Source organism: Rhinolophus hipposideros (genome assembly GCF_964194185.1).
Source record: "Rhinolophus hipposideros genome assembly, chromosome: 8".
NCBI lineage: Eukaryota > Metazoa > Chordata > Mammalia > Chiroptera > Rhinolophidae > Rhinolophus > Rhinolophus hipposideros.
In genome coordinates, this window is record NC_138054.1 from 71,356,977 (window position 1) to 71,382,249 (window position 25,273).

At 33.2% G+C, this 25,273-nt stretch overlaps 1 protein-coding gene across 3 annotated transcripts in view; it reads right to left on the bottom strand.

Annotated features, from left to right (window-relative positions):
• ZMYM4 (zinc finger MYM-type containing 4) overlaps nt 1–23,442 on the bottom strand; it is an 83,235-nt gene extending 59,793 nt beyond the window's left edge. Inside the window, exon 1 of one of the 3 annotated variants that reach the window (XM_081057543.1) lies at nt 23,395–23,442. The gene's annotated coding sequence lies outside the window, so the exon portion shown is untranslated. The remainder of the gene's footprint in view (nt 1–23,394) is intronic. The other 2 variants (XM_081057541.1, XM_081057542.1) reach the window with 2 other exon arrangements.
• Nucleotides 23,443–25,273: the final 1,831 nt, after the last annotated feature.

Below are 25,273 nucleotides of genomic sequence, written 5' to 3' on the forward strand. Positions count from 1 at the left end.
GTCATTAAAAGATCCTGATGAGGGATTAACATGATTTATATTTTACAAGAATTGCCCTAGCTTCTGCATGACTACTTAATGGCTGTTAAATGTAACAGGGAGTAAAGAATAGAAGGAAGGCCAGTTATGAGGCTACTATGATAATCCAAGGAAAAACTTGTGGCTAAGGCCAGGATAGTAATGGTAGATATGAGAAGTAGTGTTAGATTTAGGTATATTTCAAAGGTAGAGACATTTCCTGATATATGAGAAACTGGGTATGAAAGAAGTCAAGGATAACACGACAAGGCGCAATTTCTTGAGACAGGAACACTAAGGGATGAACAGACTGAAAGGGGTAGTAGGATGAATGGTTTGGTGTGAACCTGTTAATTTTGAGAACCTTATTAAATCTTCAAATGGAGATATCAACAAGGCAATTGGATATATTAAAGAGAAGTTAAAGAGGAGACTCTTGCCAAGAAATGACATAAATTTGGGACTCATAAATGAAGACATGATACTTAAAATTCATGGGACTTAAGATCACCTAGTGAGTTCATTTACTACAGATGGAAAAAACCTAAGAGTTCTGAAATATCTCAACATTTAGAAGTCTGGTAGAAAGGACTCAGGAAAAAAGACTAAAGTGACTGATATCACAGAAGTTAAGGGAAAGGAATATTTCAATAAAGGAGTGACCAACCACAAAGAACGCTGCTGAAATAACACATAAAATGAAGACTGAGAATTGATTATTAATATTGGGAAAGCGGAAATGAACTTCTAATTGACAAGAGCTTTATTGGTGGAAAAGTAATGCACAAGCTGGAGTGGGGTGATTCCAATAGAGACTGAGAGGAGAGAATTTGGGAACCTTATGTACGGACAACTCTTTAAAGAAGTTTAGCTCTAAATTAAAGAAAATTAGCAGAAACTGGACTAAAATCTGGAGTCAAGAGTTTTTCTGACCATGTGTTTTTGCTTTCTTTGTTTGTTATTTTTTGGTGAGTTTTTTTTTTTTTTTTTTTAAGATGCAGACTATTAGTGTTTGTTGCAGTACGCTCATGGGAATGACCCAATGAAGAGGGAATAACTAAGGAGTTCAGAAGGAAAATCTCTGTGCAACAGGGATGTGATCAGTACATAAAGTTCCTCTGTAAAAGAATGAAAGGAGGACACGGATTAAATGCAGATAGGTTATTAGATACTGTGAAAGGAGAATGGAAGAGTAAACAATTTAAGTACAATATTTGTGTTTGACAATGAAAGGAAATTTCATGATGCCAGGTTAATTTTTATTCCTTGTCCTTCTGCATAGTTCTTGCTTTAGTGGCATATTGATGCCTCTATCTGATACTCAAGAATCATTTCCACAAAAGAACACAATTATCATATAAATGAACATTGAGAAAGGGTTGTTGGTTACTTTCATTGCTACTATATTACTTAATTCCTCCCATACATTTCTGTTTTAAATCAAAGCATAATTTTCAGAAATAAAGTAATATCGGTTGTAATTGTAACTTTAGAAGACATGGTTCTCTAACAATTATCTGAAGTTGCTTTTTTCTCTTATATAAAGGGGCAAAGAATCAAAAGCGAAGAAAACACAAACTCAAAATATTGCAAAAACAAATAAGCAGCATAAAAATGAGATAATCTTGGTTCATTTAAAGTAAAAACTTCAATTAGTAGATTGTTTTGTCACTGAAATATTTCTAAGAGATGACTTGTTATTCAATAAAATACAATTTCCTAAATAATAAATCTTCATAATATCAGGAATTTAGTTCAACAGTTAAAAGTCCAATAAAGCTAGGAATCATTAAAAAATCAAATGTACACGGCTTAAACATTTGTTTTTACTTGGGATATAGAAAAGCACATTGGCCAATCGTTTGATGATCAGCCAAGACTTTAAGAAGGGGTATGCTAATTTGACTTCTTTCTTGAACAAATCACATCCATAATGCAGTATTCGTGACTGCAATTCTGGTTTCTTTAAAGTGGAATGAGAAAATAAAGACACTTACACCTCCATGTTTTTACTGACTTACCAAGTAAGTCTTTCTAAAGCATTCATATTATTCATAGAAACAACTCTTCAATGTAAATTTCAGTAGTTTAAAAACAGTACATTAAAATGATATAATTACAAGTAATACTAGAATAAACAGGTTTGGGAACAAATGACTCTTAGTAAGCATGCAATTCATCAACAGCTCAATCATGTGGCCTTTTCTGAAACTACTAGATGCTCAACAACCATTCTAGCTGCCTCCCTTAATGACAGAACCTGATTTTCATCAGGGAACACTTACAGTAATAGGGAGAATTTTAATTCCTACTTATGATCCTAAGCTGAAGAAGAATCTTAGCTATTAATAGGCCAGTAACCAGCAGGAAACTTTTCATGGAAATGGGACAATAACTTGACTACAACAATCCAGTCTTCTTTCAAACTGCAGGTATCAACCCATTAGTAAATGAGGATCAGGATTTTTTTTTAAATGGGCTAGAACAGAAAACAAAGTGCATCATTCAGAGTGACAATAAGTAATGCTACAAAAAACTTTTATGCATACACGTTAAGTCTCAGTGTAAAATATATTTTTAATAGTGTTTCAAAGTTAAAAAAAACTAGTGATGGATGATAACTAAACTTATTGTGATAATCATTTCACAATATACATATAGCAAATCATTATGTTGTATACTTAAAACTAATACAATGTTACATCTTAATTTTACCTCAATTAAAAAAAACTTTCAACAAACAAACAAAATAAAATAAAATAAAATAAAACAAAACAAAATAAAACAAGCACCACTAGATAATTTTGCTTCTGATGCCCAGTGACACTTAAGGATCACTGACCTAAAGCAAAGCTTCTCAATGACTACTGGACTTCAGAAGCCCTCAGTGAGCTTGTTGGAAACAGATTCCTGAGCTTCACCTCCAAAGATTCTGTCTGGTTCAGTAAGTCAAGGATGGCACCCAAGAATTTGATTTCCAACATACTCCCAGGTGATGCTAATACTGCTGATCCACAGACCACACTTTGAGTACAGGCTCTAGTTTTTTATAAACCAGGCATAAATAAACTGTGCAGATAATAAATCACCCAGTGGTTGAAAGCGATCTTCAGATTTCAGTCCAACCTCTTCTCAGATGGATGAATTTTTCCCACAAACCCCCCACACACACCAAAAGGTCAGCCAGGCCCTTGAATGTTCTACTAACAAAAATTAACCATTGAATGCTCTACCACACCAGAGATAAACCATTTACTTAGATCAATCACCTACGATCTATGCTAAGTACTAATGAAGATGAATGAGTTTTCTTGGGGAGTTATGACTAAAGATTAAAGCTCTCTTTTCTTGTTTTCATTTAAATACTATTGTTACTGTGGAACTATTAAAGTATACTATTGTTCACTCTACATGTTAAATTAAGTGAGATGAGACTCGTAGGTGAGATTCACAGAACTTACTTTCATTAATTTTTGCTTTTATTTGTTCCCATAGGGAGAAAACAGTCTGAAACCAGTGGAATATTCAGAACAATTTGATTTTGTGACTTACTAACGGTGACCAACAAAAACTGACACTTGAAACACCTCTAATAGAAATTAATTACATTTTACCAATTTCAACATTTACTTGTGTACTATTAGTATTAAGGCTAAAAAATATGATTTTAAAGCACATTATAAAACATCTTATAAAGCAGATAACCATGTGTTCTTCACTATGAGGTCAACTAAAATAAAGACAACAGAGTTTACTTTTTTGAATGTTCAATAATATTTATAGTGCTCTGAAAGAAACGATCAAGAAAATCAGAGAGATCTCAACTTAATACATTCAACATGTACCTAAAAACTGTCCAGGGTCTATTAAAACTGAAGTACATCACTAGAACAGAATGTTATATATACATTTTAATGGAGTAAAACATTTACATATTTCATAGTATTTCAATATTTCAGAAAGCATATTACTTTTGTAAGCAGAATAAAATGGAAATCTAACAAAGTAATAATTTATGCCAATAGTTGCAGAAGCACAATGCCACAGAGCTATGGGAAGACAGGCCCAACTGTGTCCCAATTTACAGTTGCAAAACATTCCTGCTATATTCCTTCTAATTCCAACTTTCTGTAACATAGTTATGCTTTTTATAAAATAAAATGTTTAATTTTCATCTTTTTTCCATTCTTACCACACTAGATTTAGCTGATCTCCCTTTTGACGCAGACAAACAAGGATCTGTTCAAGTCCTGACCTTAGTTTTTTATCCCACCCCTTATAATGTAATGTTAAAATAATCATTTTGTAAGGACTTTCAAACTGTAGAAACAGCAACTTGTACTTTCCCCCCCTCGATGGCATCAGTAAATTTATAATTTCTCTTGTTACTCTCATGAGTTCATTAAACATCTGCAACAATGGTCAATAGAGACTTGAATAAAGTAAAAAACCCTACTTGGACAACTTTATTTATAGTAGGGTTTGGTAAACTATAGCCCCTTGACCAAGGGATGGATGGTCCTTGAGCTAAGAATAATTTTTACATTTTTAATAGAAGAAAAAAGGAGACAAAAGAATGAAGTAGAAGTAGTAGAATATATCGGAGACCATTATTTGTTGGCCACAACCAACAGAGCCTAAAAGTTTACTTTAGGCCCTTTACAGAAAAGGTTTCCTGACCCCTGACCTACAGGAATACTGCTAATTGTAGTTCACATAGTACAATTAACATTATGCTAGAAACACACATTGAGTTAAATAGGCCAAGAAAACTCCTTAGGACAATTATCTATATTAGAAGTATTTGAGTCAAATCCAAAATATTTGTAACATGGAGATTGTAAATTAGACATTAGCTACAATTCACTGATCATAAAACTCCACTTCTAACCGTGGCACAGTACTGGTACCAGAATAACCCTCCGAGTGTGAATAACTAAATATATGAAACAAATATATTCGGAGTATGGACAACAAGCAACCCAACACTGTGATCTCTGAGAAAATGGAAATAAATGAGGTGACTGACCTTGGCTTTCTGCCTGGGAACACTTATCAAACACCTATATATAGAGAGAAAATTCAAATAGGGCACACCAGTCTCAATAAATTAAGGAGATAAGAGATTGAAAAAAATGAAGCAGCTGGTATTTCCAGGTCAGATTATCAAAGAAAGACCACTAGAAATTCTTTGGTTGAACAGTGAGTCCCACATGAGATAGTGGGGGAGGTTATGCTTGCATGAGGTAATGGGAACTCTGTACATCCCCTCAATTTTACTGTGAACCTAAAAATACTCTCAACATTAAAGCCCATTTTTAAAAAAAGAATGAGACCTTGTCAAACACCTGGGAGAATCAGTGAACACTGCTGAAAAGTCACACATAAGGAGTATGGCTAAATTAACTCCAAAGTAAAGTCAATTTTAAAGCTGCCCTAACAAGGTTTTAAAACAAGTCTCAAAAAGATCAAGCTGACCCAAAGCAAACTAACTGCACGTCAGAATAAAATTCAACATTCCTTAAAGGGAGAAAATCTAATCTGACACTCAACAATGTAACATTAATAATACCCAGCATCCAAGCAAAAATTATTACACATTTGAAAAAGCAGAGCCTCAGCCATAACCGGGGGGAAAATCGGATTTAAAGAAAAACATAAACTTACCGAGGAGAAAAATCAGAAATTGTATTTTTAAAAAAGGAACTTCAAAAACTGAAAATGTAATAAATTGAAATGAACAATTAACTGGATGGATTAATAGCACAGACAATGCAGAAGATACTAATAGGGAGACTAAGATGGCAATAAAGATTACGTATACAGACAGAAGCACAGAGAGAAAAAAGGTTGAAAAACAACGAACAGAGTACCACACTTGTGATACAGTATAAAGCAGGCTAACTTTTTTAATCAGAGTTGCTGGGAGAGGTATTTGAAAATACATACTTTTTTCCAAAGTCACTGAATTTAAAAGTGCTGAAAGAAAAACTCCTGTCAATCTAGAATTCTATAACAAATGAAAATAATCTTTAAAGGGAATATGCAATAAAAATATTTTTAGATAAAAGCTGAAAGAATATGTTACCAGCAGACCTGCATGACAAGAATGTGAAAGAAAGTTCTTTAGATAAAAGGAAAAAGACAGCTGAAAGAAAGCTGTATCTCCTCAAGAGAATGAAGAACACTGAAAACTGACAGAATCAAAAGCAAAACTAGACAAGTCCATAACAGTTGACCAGCCCAACATTCCTCTGCCAGTAACTGATTGAACAAATAAATGGTCAAAAAATCAGTAAAAATATAAAAGGCCTGAAAAGATACTGTCAAATAACTGGAACTAATGACATTTATAAAATATTAATCCCAAAATGGCAGAACACATATTCTTTCCCAGTACACATGGAACAATCACCAACATAGATCATATAGTAAGTGATGAAAATATCAAATAATGGAAGTTTTACAGAATATCTACTTTGACCAAAATGGAATTACATCAGTACTCAATAAGAAAAGAGCATTTAGAAAAGCCCCAAATATTTAGAAATAAAACAAAATACTTCTTTTTTAAAAAAAGTAGTATTGGTAAAAGAAGAAATCATAAGAAAAATTAAAACACAACTTACCAAAATTTGGGACGTGCAGTAAAAGAAATGCTTGGAAGGAAACTTATAGATTTATATGCTCCCATTAAAAAAGAAAAAGTCTAAAAATCTATGACCTAAACTTCACCTTAAGAAGCTATAAAAAAGATCAAATTAAAGTCAAAGTAGAAGAAGGAATAATAAGGTAAAAGAAAAATCTACGCAATAGAAAATGGGAAAACAATGGAGAAAAATTTAATAAAAACAAAAGCAAGATCTTTGAAAAGAACAATAGTAATAAACCTCTAGACAAGAAAGAGAAAGAGACAAATGGTAAACACACACAAAAGACGTTGAACATCCTTATTCATCAGGGAAATGCAAATCAAAACTATAATGAGGTATCTATCACCTCACACCCATTATTAGGCTGACTACTATCAAAAACAAGTGTTAGCAAGGATGTAAAGAAATTGGAACCCTTGTACACTGTTGGTGTGAATGCAAAATGGTGCAGCTGTTAGAGCAAAACAGTATGACTATTCTTTTCTACAAAAAACTGAAAAAGAATTACCATACCATTCCAAAAGAACTGAAAGCAGGGTCTCAATGAGGTATTTGTACACCATGTTCATTTCAGCATTATTCACAATAGTAAAAAGGTAGAAGCAACCAAAATGTCTGTTCATTGATGGACAAAATGGAGTATATCCATACAATGGAGTACTTATCATTTAGTTTTAAAAAGGAAGGAAATTCTGGCATATGTCACAACATGGATGAACCTTGAGGACATTGTGTTAAGTGAAATAAGCCAGTCACAAAAAGACAAACACTGTATGATTCCCATTACATGAGGTACCCAGAGTAGTCCAATTCATAGGGACAGAAAGTAAAAGGGTGGTTGACACAACTGAAGGGAAGAGGAAAGGCGAGTTGCTGTTTCATGGATATAAAGGTTCAGTTTTGCAAGATGAAAACAGTTATGGAGATTGGTTGTACAACAACGTGAATGTACTTAATTAACATTATTGAACTATATACTTAAAATGGTTAATATGGTAAAATTTAGTTTGTGTGCTTTACATTTAAAACATTAATAAAAAATACAGAAAAAATTGAGAGAAAAAAGCAGCAGGAGATGACAACAACGACGAAGACACAAATTACTGACATCAGGAATGAAAGAAGGAACAACCCTAAAGATTTCACAGAGACTAATAATTAACTGAACGTTTTAATAACTTTATAGCAAATGAATTTTCAAATACTACCAATAACTTTGACAATACATTAAAAATTGCTAACTTATGGAAATGAATTTGACAGGTTAGATCTGCAATGTCCAACACAGTAAGCCACCAGCCACCTGTGATTATTTAAATAAAATTAAAACGTCAGTTCTGCACTCATCATATTTCATATGCTCAAATGCCACAGGTCGAAAGTGGCTACTATACTTTAATTGTGTACATATAGAACATTTCCATCATTATAGAAAGTTATATTGGACTGTGCTGACTTAAAGGAAATGTCTTGAAAGGTGCAAATTATCAAAACTGACATTGAAGAAACAGAAAATCAGAATAGAGCCAGGCCCAAGTGATTTATTTCAGCAGTAAAATAAAATATTTAAGGAAAAAATAATACCCATCCCATCTTACATGAATTGTTTTGGTAAGTAATACAAGAGAAAAAGTACTTTCTAACTAATTGTGTGAGGCCAGTATTACTCTGGAACCAAAAGCAGAGAAAGACATGATAACAAAAGAAAACTATACACCAATATTTCATAAACATAGGTGCTTAAAATATCAGCATAAATACTAAGTATTAGCAAATGGATTTAAAAAGATACAAAACATATAAAAACATCTAGGAATAAATTTAACACGAGATGACAGACCTGTACTGTAAAAACTATAAAACACTGAAGAAACTGAGGATACAAATAAATGGAAGGATATACATTGCACTTGTATTAAAAGGATTAATATTCTTCAAATCAAAACTAATCAGAAAATTTATATGGAACCATAAAAGACCCCAAATAGCCAAAGAAATTGTGGGAGGTATGATGCTCCCTGATATCAAACAATACTATAAAGCTACAATTATCAAAACAGTGTGGTATTGCCATAAAAACAGCTATATATATATATATCAATGGAAGAGAATAGAGAGCCCAGAAATAATTCCCTACTTATGTGTTCAATTAATCTACGACAAAGGCGGCAAGCATATATAATGGGTTGAAGACAGTCTCTTCAATAAGCAGTGCTGGGAAAAATAGGCAGATATATGCAAAAAATTGAAACTGAATCACATTATTACACCATATACAAAAATAAACTCAAAATGGATTGAAAACGTAAAGACCTGAAACCATTAACCTAAGAGAAGAAAACCCAGGGAGTAAACTCTTTGACATCACTACTAGCAGTGTGTTTTAGGATGCCTTCTCAGATAAGGAAAATAAAAGAAAAAATAAACAAATAGGACTACCTCAAATGAAAGTTTTGCACAGTGAAGGGAACCATCAACAAAACGAAAAGACAACCTACTGAATGGGAGAAGATATTTGCAAATAATATATCCAAAAAGGGGGTGATGTCCAAAATATATAAAGAACTTAACACCGGAAAAAAAATCCAATTTAAAAATGGGCGGAGTACATGAAAAGACATTTCTCCAAAGAGGACATACAAATGGCCAGCAGACATATGAAAAGATGCTCAATATCACTAGCCATCAGGCAAATGCAAATTAAAACCACAATAGTATATCACGTCACACCTGTCAGAATGGCTGTCATCAATAAATCAACAAACAAGTGCTGGTGAGTGTGTGGAGAATAGGGAACCTTTGTATGCTTGTAATTAGTGCAGCCACTATGGAAAACAACATGGAGATTCCTCAAAAAATTAAAACTAGAGCTGCCATACAATACAGTAGTTCCACTTCTGGATATCTATCCGAAGAAAACAGAAACACTAATTCAAAAAGATGTATGCCTCCTATGTTCACTGCAGCATTACTAGTAGTAACTAAGATATGGAAGCAACCTAGACATCCATCAATACATGAACAGATCAAGATGTGGTATACACACATACACACACACACACACACACACACACACACACACGCATGCACAGAGGGTACCAAATAAATGAATACACAGTTTAAGAAAGGAAAAAATTGATGGTAACCACTCTGAGCACCTCTTGTAATTGCAGAAGTCAAATGTGACTTGTATTTATATTTTGTTAATGGTATATACTGAGTATTACAATTTCAATAGTTTTCCTTCCTTAAAATGTGTATACATGTTTTTGGCACCCTCTGCGCACACACATACACACACACACATACAGTGGAATATTATTCAGCATTAAAAAAGAATGAAATCTTACCAGTTGCAACAACATGGATGGACCTAGAGGATATTATCCTAAGTGAAATAAGTCAGACAAAGACAAACACCAAACGATTTCATTTATATGTGGAATCTAAAAAAAACAAAACAAATGAATAAACAAAACAAAATACAAATAGACACATAGATATAGAGAACAAACTGACTGATGGCTGCCAACAGGGAAAGGGTGAAGGACGGGAATGAAAAAAAATAAACAAAACAAACAAAAATACAGGAAAAAATATTGTTCTTCTAAAAATTGAACTGATGGTATAAACTCTTCATATTGTAAAGACAAAAACATCAATGTTTGGTGTTGAATGTCTTTGATTTTCACAAATACTTATAGAGAACTGAGAAATATCTCATATCTGTGTTCCTACCAAATAACATAGTGCTTGGCATACCATACTGTAGGCATTCAATACATGTTTGTTGAATAATTGGAGAGATTATTTCAAGTATTAAGACTTCTTAAAATTAAATATTAAACAATTAAAAACAGAAAAATGTATCTGGGTACGTGAATTGCAAAAGTAGACAAAGCAACATGAAATATCTGACATGTAGTGTTCATGTACTGCTAGTTCCCTATTTTTAAAAAATAACTGAAGAAATAAAAAGGATGCTAATATCAAAAAGAAAATTAGAACATTTTAATTTCAAATCATTTAAACTAGGTAAACGCAGAGGGTCAACCAACTTAAAAATAAATATACTTTTGTGTGATTAAAAAACTAAAATTAAAAAGATATAAACAAATAATATATCATGACAATGAAGGATTTATGAATGCAAAGTGGGTTTCATGTTCAAAGTTCAATTCACCACATTAATACAATAAAGGAAAAAAATAATATAATCTCAGGTTAAGAGAAAACATTTGACAAAATTTAATATTCATTCATGAAAAACATCTTTAAGCAAGTTATTAAAAGAGAGAAGATCCTTAACCTGAGAGGGCATCTACAAAGACAATAAAAATCAATTAAAAACTGATAAATTTTTTTTTAAATTATAATAGAATAAAACACAAAAATATTACATTTCCAATCAGTAAGTAAAAGATGGATTATTCTTCACTGGCTTGGAAAGGAATAACTGGCTCTATCTCTATGAGGAAATATTGTCCCTTAATTTAGCCATATACAAAACAATCCAGACAAAATATTAAAAAGAAATCAGGAATGCTAAATTTCACAAAATATATGCAAAATCTCCTGACATATACTATAAAATATTATTTGGAAATTGAATAATAATTTAGAAATTGTTCAGAGATTTAAAGACCTAATAAAGAACTACACCATACTCTTGGATAGGAAGACACAATATATTTGAGATGTTAATTCTCCCCTAAAATTAATCTGCAGATTTAACCACTTCCAATCAAAGTCCCAGTGGCTTATTTGTATGAATTACATGTTGATTCTAAATTGGATATGTAAATACAAAGGAACTGAATGGACAAAAAGTTTTTAAGAACAGGGTTGAATAATTTCCACTAACTCATTTTATAAACCTCTATTTCAGAGTGAAAAGTTAAAATAAAAACGATTTTTAAATATGGTAAATTTTATTATCTGTACATTATAATTCAACAAATTTAATTTTTAAAACTTTCATTTACAATAGCATAAGAAATTTAAGACACATAGAGATAACAAAATATATATAAGATTTACATTGTAAAAACTATAAAATATTGCTGAAAGAAATGAAAAAAAGACCTAAATAAACTGAAAGACATATCATATTGATGAATTGGGAAACACTATTATTTAGATGTCGGTTCTCCTCAAACTGATCTATAGACCGAGCATATTCCCAATCAGAACCCTACGAAGCTTTGTTTAATTGAAAATGACAAACTCCTTCTAAGAAATTACATGAAAATACAAAAGATCTGGAATAGCAAAACAATTTTTAAAAATATGACTCAGAGTACCTGATTTACTACAAAACCATGTGGTACTGGCTCAAGGACAGTTATACAGAACAGAATGAGTCCAGAAATAGACCCAAACATACAGATCAATTGATTTGTATACAAATCAATCAGAAATAATAATCTTTTCAGTAAATGTTGCTGATACAAATAGATATCCACATACAAAAATTATTCATTTTGATTCTTACATTATACTACATACAAAAACTAACTTGAAATAGTTGACAAACCTAATCAGAAAAGCTAAAGGTAAAACTACGAAGTTTTCTTGGGGAAAAAAAGGAAAATATTCATGATCTTGGGATAAGTTTCTTAGTCAGAACACAACACAGACCACAAAAATATAATAAGTAATATAGCACTTTATCAAAATTAAAAACTTGTTATTAAAGGACACCACTGAGGTAATGGAAAGGCAACCCACAGAATAAATAGAAACATGTATGAATTGATGGATGGGTGGATGGATGTATATGGAAAGAGAAATATAGATAGATATAAATAGTGAAGATACAGAAATATCCCTATCTATTATCTACATGTTGATCTATACCACAGAAGACTTTTATCCAGGATATATAAACAACTTTTACAATGTAATAAAAAGACAAACAAAATTTTAAAAAGGGCAAAGATTTGAACAGACTTTTCACAAAAGAAAATTTAATGAGTAATACACACATTGAAAAGATGTTCATCATCATTAGTCAGCAGAGAGATGCAAGGTAAAACTACAATGAGATGCCACTATTGTTCCCACTAAAATAACTGTAATTCAAAAGACAAAAGACGTGGCTCAGGCTGTTAGAGCTCCATGCTCCTAACTCAGAAGGCTGCCAGTTCAATTCCCACATGGGCCAGTGGGCTCTCAACCACAAGGTTGCCAGTTCAATTCCTCGAGTCCCGCAAGGGATGGTGAGCTCCGCCCCCTGCAACTAAGATTGAACAGGGCACCTTGAGCTGAGCTGCCGCTGAGCTCCCAGATGGTTCAGTTGGTTGGAGCACATCCTCTCAACCACAAGGTGGCCAGTTCGATTCCTCGACTCCCACCAAGGGATGGTGGGCTGTGCCCCCTGCAACTAGCAATGGCAACTGGACCTGGAGCTGAGCTGCGCTCTCCACAACTAAGATTGAAAGGATAACAACTTGACTGGAGAAAAGTTCTGGAAGTACACACTGTTCCCCAATAAAGTCCTGTTGCCCTTCCCCCAATAAAATCTTTAGAAGAAGAAAAATTTACTGGAAGGATAGCTTAAAAAAAAGCTTTAAAGTAACAAAATATAAACAGTGGCTTGACATTAGCAGACAAATATCTATATCCCAAAGTCAATACATACATAGTAATGAAATATTTCTAATAATATGCACAAATAAAATCAATGATACTGGTAAAGAAATAAATATTAATATTTAGTATTAATATATACATATTAATATATAGATTAATAGAATGTAATAAAAATTCAAAAAAGAGATTTCCACATATATAGAACTTAAATATATCTCAGCGGTGCCAATTCAGTTCCGTAATGAAAAACCTCAATTATTTAGATGAAAAGATGAATTATTTAGTATATGGTAGCACATAAATGTCTAAGTATTACATTGTTTTCTGCACCTGAAACTAATAATGTAAAAAAATAAAATAAAATAATAAAAATAAACGGAGAAAAATATATGGTAGCACAAATCAGCTACTCACCTGAAAAAGAAAAGTAGATCCCACTCTATCCCACATCCAAAACTAAATTTCAAATTAAGTAACACTTAAATGCTAAAATATAAAATAAAAAAAGCTTATAAGATAATCCTTTATAGAACAGATTATAAAATTTTATTGAAAAGCATTAAAGATTTAAATAAATGAAAGACATACCAAGTTCACAGACAGGAAGACTCACTATCATAAACATGCCAATTCTGTCTCCTGATTTATAGATTCAAGACAATTCCAACCAAATTCCCAACAAAATTTTCTTGTTACTTGATTTTGTTTTGCTGGGAACTTGGCGAGATATGTCTAACATGAACAGTGGCAAGAATAGGCAAAGCATTCCTGAATAACAATTTTCTGGGAGGGATGTGAATCATCAGATTATCAAGACTTATTATATAACTAAATTAACTAAAAACAAGATGGTACTGGCACAGGAATAAACAAATAATACAATGGAACGTTAATTGAGAACATGAGAAAAAAGCCCACAGATACACATTATAGAATAGCTTTGTAGATCACTGGGAAAATGAAGTAGTATTTGATAAATGGTTGTGAGACAATTTATTAGCATTATGAAAAGAAATTAGTTACCTAACCCAAACCATAAAAAAGTAAAAATCCTGGATAATTCAAGAGCTACACGCAAGAGGTAAAACCAATGAACATTTTAGGAATAAGAGGTCTTTCTGACCTTAGGCGAGAAAAGATTTTCCTAAATATAAAAGAAGAAAAAAAGCAAACAATAAAGGAAAAGACTGATATATTTGTTTTCATTTAACTACATTAAAACTAATTTCTGCTTATTCAAAGACCTTATAAAGATAAGTCATGAATTAGGAGGTAGGTTATTTATAATGTCTATAATTGACAAGTTTATTCTTCATAATATTTAGAGAACTACAATTAAGACCACAACCCAATATCAAGTGGGCAACAGATTTAACTAAATAGTCATTTTGCAAAAGAGGAATCTGAAATGGTCAATAAATGTTACAAAATATTCACCTAAATTATTAATCAGGGAAATCCCAATTGAAAAATGAATTTCATGTTATACCTAACACACTGATGAAGTTTAAAAGTCTGATAATATTAAGCATTGGCCATATGCATAGTGACCAAAACTCTAACCAATGGTAAAAGTGTAATGGATAAAACTACTTAGGAAAATAAGTTTTGCATTTCTAGTAAAGCTAAGAAAGTACACACCCAGGGCCTGAGCAATCTCCCCATATATACCCTAGAACAGGGAAAGGTTCTATGCCTATATGCCAAACCTAGATGCCATCTGTTATTTTTAATTAACCCATAAGCAAGAAATGATTTCCACAATTTTAAATAGTTGAAAAAAACTATGCAAAGAAAAATGTTTTCTGACAGATGAAAATCATATTAAGTTCAAAATTTAGCCTCCACAAAATTTTGTTGGAAACAAACATGTTATTCCTTTATGTATTGTCTCTGACTGCTTTCATGCTAAAGGTAGGGCTGTTGCAACAGAGACAGTATGATCCTTAAAGCCTAAAATACTTACTATCTGGTCAGAAAAAGGTTGCCAATCTCTGTTCTAAAGCAATAGACTTGTTTTTGACAGAGACCCACCATAAGAAATAGATTTTACATTGAATCCCAAACATGGTACTTTCTTTTATGTATTAGAAAACATATACAAGAATGTTCACAGAGGAAAGACTTATAATAAAGTATACAGACAGTAAAATGAATTTTAAAATTGTGATATTATTTTTAACATAAGACCTGAAACTATAAAACTTCTAGAAGAAAACATAGGGGAAAGGCTTCATGACACTGGATTTGGCAATGATTTCTTGGATATGACATGAAAAGCACAGGCAAAAAAAGCAGAAATAAACAAACGAGACTACATCACATTTTTAAAACTTCTGCACATCAAAAGAAATCAACAGAATGAAAAGGCAACGTACAAAATGGGAGAAAATATTTGCAAATCACACATCTGATATGGAGTTAATATCCAAAATATACAAAGTATTCCTATAAATCAACAACGACGAAATAAATAACCCCATTCAATAATGGGAAAAGGACTTGGACATTTCTCTAAAGATATACAATGGTCAACAAGCATGAGAAAAGATGCTCAACAACACTAACCATTAATGAAATGTTAATCAAATCTACAATGTCATATATATCACCTAAAACCCATCAGAATGGCTATTATCAAAAACATGGAAAGTAACAAGTGTTAGCAAGGATGTGGAGCAATTGGAACCCTTGTGCACTGTTGGTGTAATACAAAATAGTGCAGCTGCTATTGAAAACCTTATGGCAGTTCTCCACAAAATTTTAAATAGAATTTCTATATGAACCAGCAACCCTATTTCTGGGTATGTATCTAAAACAAATGAAAGCAGGATTGTGAAGAGATATTTGCACACCTATGTTCATTGTAGCATTATAAACAATAGGCAAGATGTGGGAGTAACCCAAATGTCCATCAGGGATGAATGCATAAATAAACTGTGGTATATCCATACAATGGAATATTACTCAGCATTAAAAAGGAAGGAAATTCTGACACGTTGCAATATGGATGAACCTTGAAGGGGAAGGAGAATTTTTGTTCCATATGTACAGAAATTTAAGGTTTGCATTCTAGAGATCTGTTGCACAATAATGTGAATGTATTTAATATTACAGAACTGTATACTAAAAAAATGGTTAACATGGCAAATTTTACATTATGCGTTTTTACCACAATTTAAAATAAATACTGTAATATATTTATATAATGAATTATTATACATCAGTGATGAATAAGAGCTACTACATGCATCAACACAAATATCAGAAACACTAGGTATGATCAAAACATGCAGTGAATGTTTAAATTAAAAAAAAAATTTACTACAGTGAAAGACACATTGACATTAATTCCCCTCAAAACACTCGCCCTCACTTCGAACACACTCATCCTATCATTCTTGCCACTTTCTGAAGCAGTTCTGCAAGTCCTCTTTCAGGAGTGTCTTTAGTTGCGTTGTTGTGGCTGCCTCGAATAGATTCAAAATGGCTTCCTTTTATGGTCATTTATTTAACAGATATTTATGACTAGACAATACAAATGAGCCAGTACAAATATTAAACTTATTAAGAGCTGTTTAAATTCATGTTTACTTTTGGTAATCTATCCAGATATAAACCACTAATATATAAAAACATACATTAAAGGATTTTTAATGCATCATTCTTTATCATGGCCATAAAACCTAAAACAACATGACTGCCTAAAAACAAGGCAAAAAAATGACTGACTGTACATCCCAATCATAGAATGTTACACTATAAGAGTTGGAGCTATCCATGAGGTGGAGAAATATCACGAAGTACTTCTGAGTAAGAGAAGTGAGGGGAGAAATGCATGTATGTGATAATCTCTTTTGTTAAACAAACGAAAAATAAAACTCTCAAAATCTTTATAGATGTATAACTGTATATGCTTGTGTGTGTACAAATATAAGTAAATATATATATATAATGATTTTTCTGAGCACTGGAGAAAAACACGGAAGGCTACCTACAAAGCTGTTGACACAGATGATGAGGGGAGATAGAGCCAATGATATAGGAAGGAGAGGCTAAACCAAAAGAAAGTCAAAAAGTTACTCTTCAAAAAAATCATACATGGGCCGGCTGGTGGCTCAGGCGGTTAGAGCTCCATGCTCTTAACTCTGAAGCCTGCCGGTTCGATTCCCACATGGGCCAGCGGGCTCTCAACCACAAGGTTGCCAGTTCAATTCCTCGAGTCCCGCAAGGGATGGTGGGCAGCGCCCCCTGCAACTAAGATTGAACGTGGCACCTTGAGCTGAGCTGCCACTGAGTTCCCGGATGGCTCAGTTGGTTGGAGCACATCCTCTCAACCACAAGGTTGCCGGTTCAACTCCCACAAGGAATGGTGGCCCCCCGCAACTAGCAACGGCAACTGGACCTGGAGCTGAGCTGCACTCTCCACAACTAAGACTGAAAGGACAACAACTTGAAGTTGAACGGCACACTCCACAACTACGATTGAAAGAACAACAACTTGGAAAAAAAAAGTCCTGGAAGTACACACTGTTCCCCTTCCCCAATAAAATCTTTAAAAAAAAAAAATCATACATGATCAGATTCATGCAGCTGTGTTTATGTATTATAGGAAGTAGTAAATGTTATGAAGATCCAAATATAGACCTAGAGGATGACTTTTTATTAAAGCCATCTTTTGGTTTAGAATACATTATTCTATGACAGGATTATATGCTGTGACAATAGACTGCATTTTCCAAATATGGCTGCAACAGTATCTCCCACCTACATGCTTTTCTACAATGTGACCTTGACCCTTCTCCTATGAAGAAGTGAGTTCTATATCCTCTTCTGAATCTGGGCAGGCTTAGGACTTGCTTTTAGCCAAAAGAATGTGGTGAAAGAGATGCTGTATGACTTCTGAAACTAGGTCAGAAAAAATGCAGCTTCTGCCTTATTCATTGAATTATTTTTTGCTTGGAGTCCTGAGCCACTGTAAAAAAAAAAAAAAGTCCAACTACCCTGAGTCTACTATGCTCCAAAGAAGGCGAGGCAATGGGGAAACCTTGGATAGGTGCTCAAGTCATCAGTCCCAGGATGAGTCTCCTAGGCCAGACCAGACATGAATTAATGAGCGTCCCAGTTATTCCAACACCAAGCCACTGGGCTTTCCAAATCTTCTCTGCCAAGACCCAAAGCAGAGTGGAGCCAAAACAAGGCATCTCCATCCAGTATACCCTCTGAACATAAGACCCAGAATCCAAGAGCATAATAAATTTACACCACTAAGTTTGAGTTGTTTTGTGAAGCACAACATACCGGTAATCATAATGCAAATTAAAACTGTATTTTATTTTAAACAGTTTAGATAGTAGGCTCTACAAAATTATATTACCTGACTTACAAAGTGACAATAGTGATGACAAAGTCAAAGTCCTAAAATATGCACGTCACATACTTAAAATTCTTTCACGAAATAACTGGGAGAAAAGCAGTATTTTCTAAGTTAATATTACCATGTTCCCCCGAAAATAAGACGTAGCCAGGCAATCAGCTCTAAAGCGTCTTTTGGAGCAAAAATTAATCTAAGACCCAGTCTTATTTTGCTATAAGACCCAGTCTAATAAAATATAATTAATATAATATAATTAATATAATTAATATAACATAACATAACATAATATAATACCGGGGCTTATATTAATTTTTGCTCCAAAAGACGCATTAGAGCTGATTGTCCGGCTAGGTCTTATTTTTGGGGAAACACGGTATTAAACACGAAGTTTAATTATGTATATAATTACCAAATGATTCATAGAAATTTTTCATCCCTATGTCTAAGAGATATACTCTAGATGGCAAAATTTGTAGTTTTTAGATTGTTCACTGGGAAAATGGGTGAGAATCCTATATTTGGAATCACTTTATATTCAAAGATTTGCAACATACTTTCACTCTTTACCAGTCTCTCATACTAAACTAAACTACACATACAATTTATATCCTCCTTTCAGTTGTCCAAGTTTCTCTGGAACCACTCAATTTTAAAGATAATAACCTTAAAATATGGGTGTAAATTGTTTGCAAAAATATATAACTTTCAGCAATAGCAATAATGCAAAAATTAGTTTAGTCCATTTTATACATTCAAAACTTTATACAATTTAATTCATAAAGATTCTGTTTTTCTTTAATAAACTGTAATTCTTGAGCATGGTAAGGTGTTTTTAGTTAAGGTCGTCTCAATTTTGTACCTATGCTGACCTCCCCAAAGAAGACTTTAGGCTTTGGTTTCCACATATTCATGAAGATTATTCCTTCACAATGTTAGAAGGACCCAAATAATACTCAGCAATGGAAGCAATAGACCATGTAAACAGAAATATTTAAGTAGCTCTGAGGTCAACACAAAATAAAAAAGCTTTTCAACTTCAGTTCTTTTAAAAACTGAGCTGCATTGATATGACAGATACAATTAAAACACAAACTGATGTTGATACTCCACAGGCAGCCACAAAAACTTGTCATGGTTAATACTCATTAAATATTTCCGAGTTACTTTACAATTATTCCTTTATTTCTAGCAAATAATTATTATTCTTAAAAACCTATGATTTCAGTGAATTAGGGGACAGTTCAGAAATAGTTAACAAAAGATTTAAAATAAAAGGAGCAGCTCTGGAGTTAGGTAAACCTGCATTAAAATCCTTATTGCACCATTTAAAAGCCGAATGATGTCTCTAAGCCTTACTTTCCTCCTTGGTAAAATAGAGACAGTTGTAGTATCCTCATCTAGAGGGTTATTATGGGAGACACAGCATACCTAGTAACAATTCTCCCCCTTCTCCTTACTAAGAAATCCTTGATTTTATTGTTGGCAACAATGGGCTCACTTAACTAAAGGACTACAATTCCCAGTTTTCTCTGAAGTTAGGATAGCTAGCTAGTAAGATATAAACCAAAGTACAAAGGTAGAGTTTCTAGGAAAGTTCTTTAGAAGGCTGATTCTGTTGAGAAGCATGCCTTTTTGTCCTCCTCCCTGTCCCACAGCAGCCGTATTAGAATACCAGGGAATGGAAATCATTTGCTAATGAAGTGATACAGAAACCCAGGAGCCCTGGGTTCCTCATAACGAGAGCCATCTTATCATCTGGGCTTCTTTTACATGAAATATAAATTTCTATTGTGTTTCTGTTATACATAGGTGAACCTAATCTATTAATACAATTTGTTATTAGGATTTTTGTAAGATAATACATGTAAAGTTTTCCACAAATAAAACTGGTACATTGCAAGTAATCAAAATAATATGAAAAATTTTTTGAATCTAAATAACTGTACTTCAGCAAATCAGCAATGCTCTTATTTTCCTCTCAAAGTTGGCAAATTTGTCATATTCAATGAACTTCATCAGTAAGAAAATTAACCATTGGTGAATGACCAGGTGGTTACCTTAGAACCATTTACTTATTAGTCCTTGATTTAAGGAAGCAACTGTCTGTCTGTCTGTTTTAATTTCTTTATTCTATCTGAACTTCTTTCAAACTTCACATAAACTGCCAATGGTTTAGGATAATCCACAGTATCAGTCACTTCCTCTATCACCATGTATTTTAAAAAATCCATAGCACAAATTCTCCTGACAAATGATAAACTAAAGTTGGACAAGCCTATTTTCTCTTTTGACTTGCATGAAATGCTGAAGGCTTTTTTCTCTTAAATCCCTTTCACTGAAAACACTACATCTTTGGAAAGTCAACTCAGCGTTCTCATGTTTAAGCCAAATTCCCCAAATTTCTCATTGATGGGGTTAAGCTCTGTCAATTTATATGTGCCAACAATTAGCAGATACTACATTCTGCTGCAAGTTTCAGAAGAGCTATACCCGAGAAGGGCTGAATTTGATCTACAAAACAAATATTTGAAGCCCCATGTCCTGATGGTCTTGGGCATTGATTACATGGTAGATCTAGTTTTATACTAGACATTTTAAGACACTGTTTGCCTGAGAAACAGTTAATCTCCATATTTCTAAAGACAGGCCTCAAGACAAAATAAATGATAGGCCTTGAATGACCATCTTTGGAATCAGATGCTTCCTGAATATCATCTATGCAGCAGTTTGCCTTTTTATCTCCTAGAGGTACCTATGTTCCTGAATCCCTTCATGAAGAGAGGCCAGTTTGCCCTTCCAAGCTAGTCAATTCTCTGCCTCCAGAGCCTTCAACAGCCCCTGAATGATAAACTACCAGAAAGGGGAAGATACAGGGCAATTTTTACCGCACTATTTACACTCAATATTCAGTATAAAATCACCTGCTGTAAACCTCTAGCCCAAAAATGTTTGCGGGGCTGTTACACCAGGTACCAGAAACATACACCCCAAATGTTGGGTCAGGGACCCAAGTACAGCAGCTTGGTTAGATTCCTGCTACCACTTTAAGATAGTTGTTACTGCAACATCTTTAATAAATAAAGCATCAGATTAAAACCTTCATTCGAAAGCTATCTGATTTAATTTCTATTACTACGTAGTATATAGACTTCAGTGAAGGCATGTCCAGAAGTAGGTAATCAAAAACTATACGGTGAAAGTGAGTAGTAGTTGTTGAGGAATACCTCCTAACAGCCACGTTTTACCTTCTGACCCTATTTGCTCTGACCACAGATGATTCGTTCACCCTGATACAGATGACTGTCCCAGATCCAAGCTGGCACAATCATAATATTTTTCCTAGGAACTTGAAATTTAAAATGGATATACAGAAAGAATGCAAGTCACTGGAACATAACTGCTTTCTGGCAGCACTAGATACAGCAGGCCCATGATTTCCTTTCAGTGAGTTTCCTAGGAGAAATTTGTCCTATACCTCCGTCCTAAATTCTGAGAAATACCCCAGTATACTTCTAAAGTTTCTTCCGGATAAGCAAGCTGGAGACAAATTTTGTTGCTTATATGTATGAAAAAGGACAACTAAATCCACTAAAGATCAGGAGAACTAGTTACTTCTCTATATAGTTTAAAAACTGTTATCACTCAAAAATATTAACTAATTCCAAAGAGAAAGACGGTACTCAAATATCCTACTGGTGGAAGTAAACTTAAAAAAAAAACAAACAAACGAAATAAATGCACATTTCCCTTGACTTAGGAATTCTAGATGACAAAATTTACCCTTCATAAACAAGCGCGTACATATCCTTTGATGATTCATCAATTCTATTCTTATAATTTAAATTATAGAAAACACTTCGGGGGGGGAATAAAAAAAACACAACACTTCAACAAGTAGGCAAAGATGTGTATAGGAACACATACTCAATATGACTTGTAATAGTGAAAAATTAAAAATAACATACACATGTATAAAAGAGGAAGTTGGTTATAGGATAGCCATACAATAGAGCAGCCATTACAAAGGAGGCAATATGCCCAAATTCAGACTCAGAAAGATGTCTAGCAGTTGCATGAAAAAAGCAAGAGCAGTATTCATATAATCCCTACACATATACATAAACTTCCGTCATATATAGATATACACTCATAGAAAAAAAGTCTGGAAAGATATATAGTAAATTTTTAAAACTGGTTATCTTTGGAGAATGGGAAAGACAAAGGCTTTTCAGTTTTACTCATTTTGATACTGTAAAATTGAATGTATTACTTTTATAATCAGAAGAAACAGGTTTTCTGTGTGTTTTCTTTAAGAAAATCATGTACTACGGAAAGAAAATTAAGAGACTCTATAAACAAAGTAGAAACTTTAAGTGGTAAGTATAAACTTCAATATACTTCACACATACACAAAGTGTGGCTGTATTTCAACATTAATGACTGTGAGAATAAAATACTAGGTTGGTGCAAAAGTAACTGTGGTTTAAAAGGTTAAAAATAATTGCATATAAAAAAGCTTTTTAAAAATTGCAAAAACCACAATTACTTTTGCACCAACATTTACTTACAAAAAAGAGTAAGACTTACAGATCAGATTAACATGTTTAAAATACTAACAATATGAAGAGATCTTAACTAAATCAAATAGGATCATCACATTAATCAGCCCTGTTACAGATAAGTGCTCTATCTAGACTTACATTTATTATCTATCTAAAGACATGATTGGCTATTTTCAAAAATGGTACTTACAGTTCTCTACAATTTCATCAAACACTGCACCAGTTTTCTGCTCGAACTGAAAGAGCAAAAAAAAAAAAAAAGAAAAATAACATTATTATCATATCCTTCTAGCATACTTTTTGATATCCCTCCTGACTCCCCCAAGAGCTATGATTTTCAACCAAAAGTATATAAATACACAACAACATAAACAAAAACACCACCAAATAGAATAAAATAAAATTTATAATAAACTAAAGAAGTTCTCAGGCCAAAAGCCACAAACCAAAATTGAGGAGAGACTTCTCTATTAAAAAACCTTATTTTTTAAAAAAATCACTTTCATGTCACTAGAGGATCACATATATTTGTAATAATAATAATAATAAACAAAGCCAGTAAGTGTTCTCAATAAACACTTATTGAGAACTTACTGAGAACTAGGCAAAACTTTGCATCAAAACTGAACAGAACAATCAGTATCAACCGGTTTTGCTCTTAAGTTAAAGTAAAGCCAGAAATCTGCTGCTCTTTAAATGAAAATAAACCACGTTACAGGGATGGTTGCTATTTTAATGCTAGGGCCTAAGACAGAAGTAAAGCCAAGTGTGAGATAATTTCAGACCTTTAAAAGGGACACGGGTTGGGGGGTGGTTAAAAGTAAAGCAGAGGCAACTCCACCCAGAAGCTGAAGACATTGGCATGCTCCATTCCTGGTCTTTAAAGGTCTACTCAATTCAGCCAAGTGTGAGTATTCCAGCTTCCTGCTTCCCTGCCCTACCTGTCATTGAGGCAAGAACACAAGAAAGGCTAAGAAAGGCTGCTTCTGGATAAACCTTGCCTACTATAACCCATTCAAGGGAGAAACATTTCTACAGGGAAAAGAACAATCTAGTTACCAGGTAGCTACCTACACATCTGCAGAGGAAACACAATAGCTAGCTATAATAATAAAGAATATCTGATATTCATAAATGTTAACAGACAACCAAGGATCCCAGGCTTCTGAAAGAATTACTGTGAAAGATAAGGTTCAAAGTAAACAAAGAGAACCACCACATCAGAAAAAACACACAATTAATTTACAGAAAAGAAACTTCTAAAAAGTATTTTAAGTGGTATCTGAGATGTCTGAGAGGCTAAAGATGCAAATAACTAAAACATGGATAGCCATGAAAAGGAGATGTGAGAGAATACCTGGAAACAAATAAATGACTGCAAAAATAAAAATTTTATTGGACAGGCTACTGACAAAGTTCTTAATCAGTTTCAAAAAATAATAATAAAACAGAAAGTCAAAGAGTTGACAAAGATATTTTATATTTTTTATATGACAACATGAAAGACTGAACCAATGCTCAGAGGCATCCCCAAAGGAGAAAACAATGGTGAGGTAACATAATACAAGAAAATTTCCCTGAACTAAAAATATGAATATTTGAGATAGAATGACCCCACCAAACACCAAAGAGGAAAAGAAAAAAAAGATATCCTGGTGAGATTCCAGAATTCCAAAAGAAAACAAGAGGAATAAAGAAAACTATAGTACAGGTGATTCAAAAACACATTTAATGTAACTGAATTCAACTATATAAACACTATAAAGGAAAGAAATAGTAAAAGGCCACTCTACCTACCATTTCATTCAATGAGTTATGCTCCAGAATGAAAGGGAAATGGGAGATGAGACTCTTCAAGCCAAATAATGAAAGCACTTTTCTGCACTAGAGAGGGATCCAAGTGTTTAAAAATAATGCACTTTTTGTACAACACTGCCTCGAGACACTTTACATGGTGCTCAACCAAAGAAACTACAATCATACTCAATGTTGTAAGAAAACATTTATGATTTATGATATTACTAAGGGTGTTATGTCTATAGTTACACGTGACTTAACGAGATTTTTCT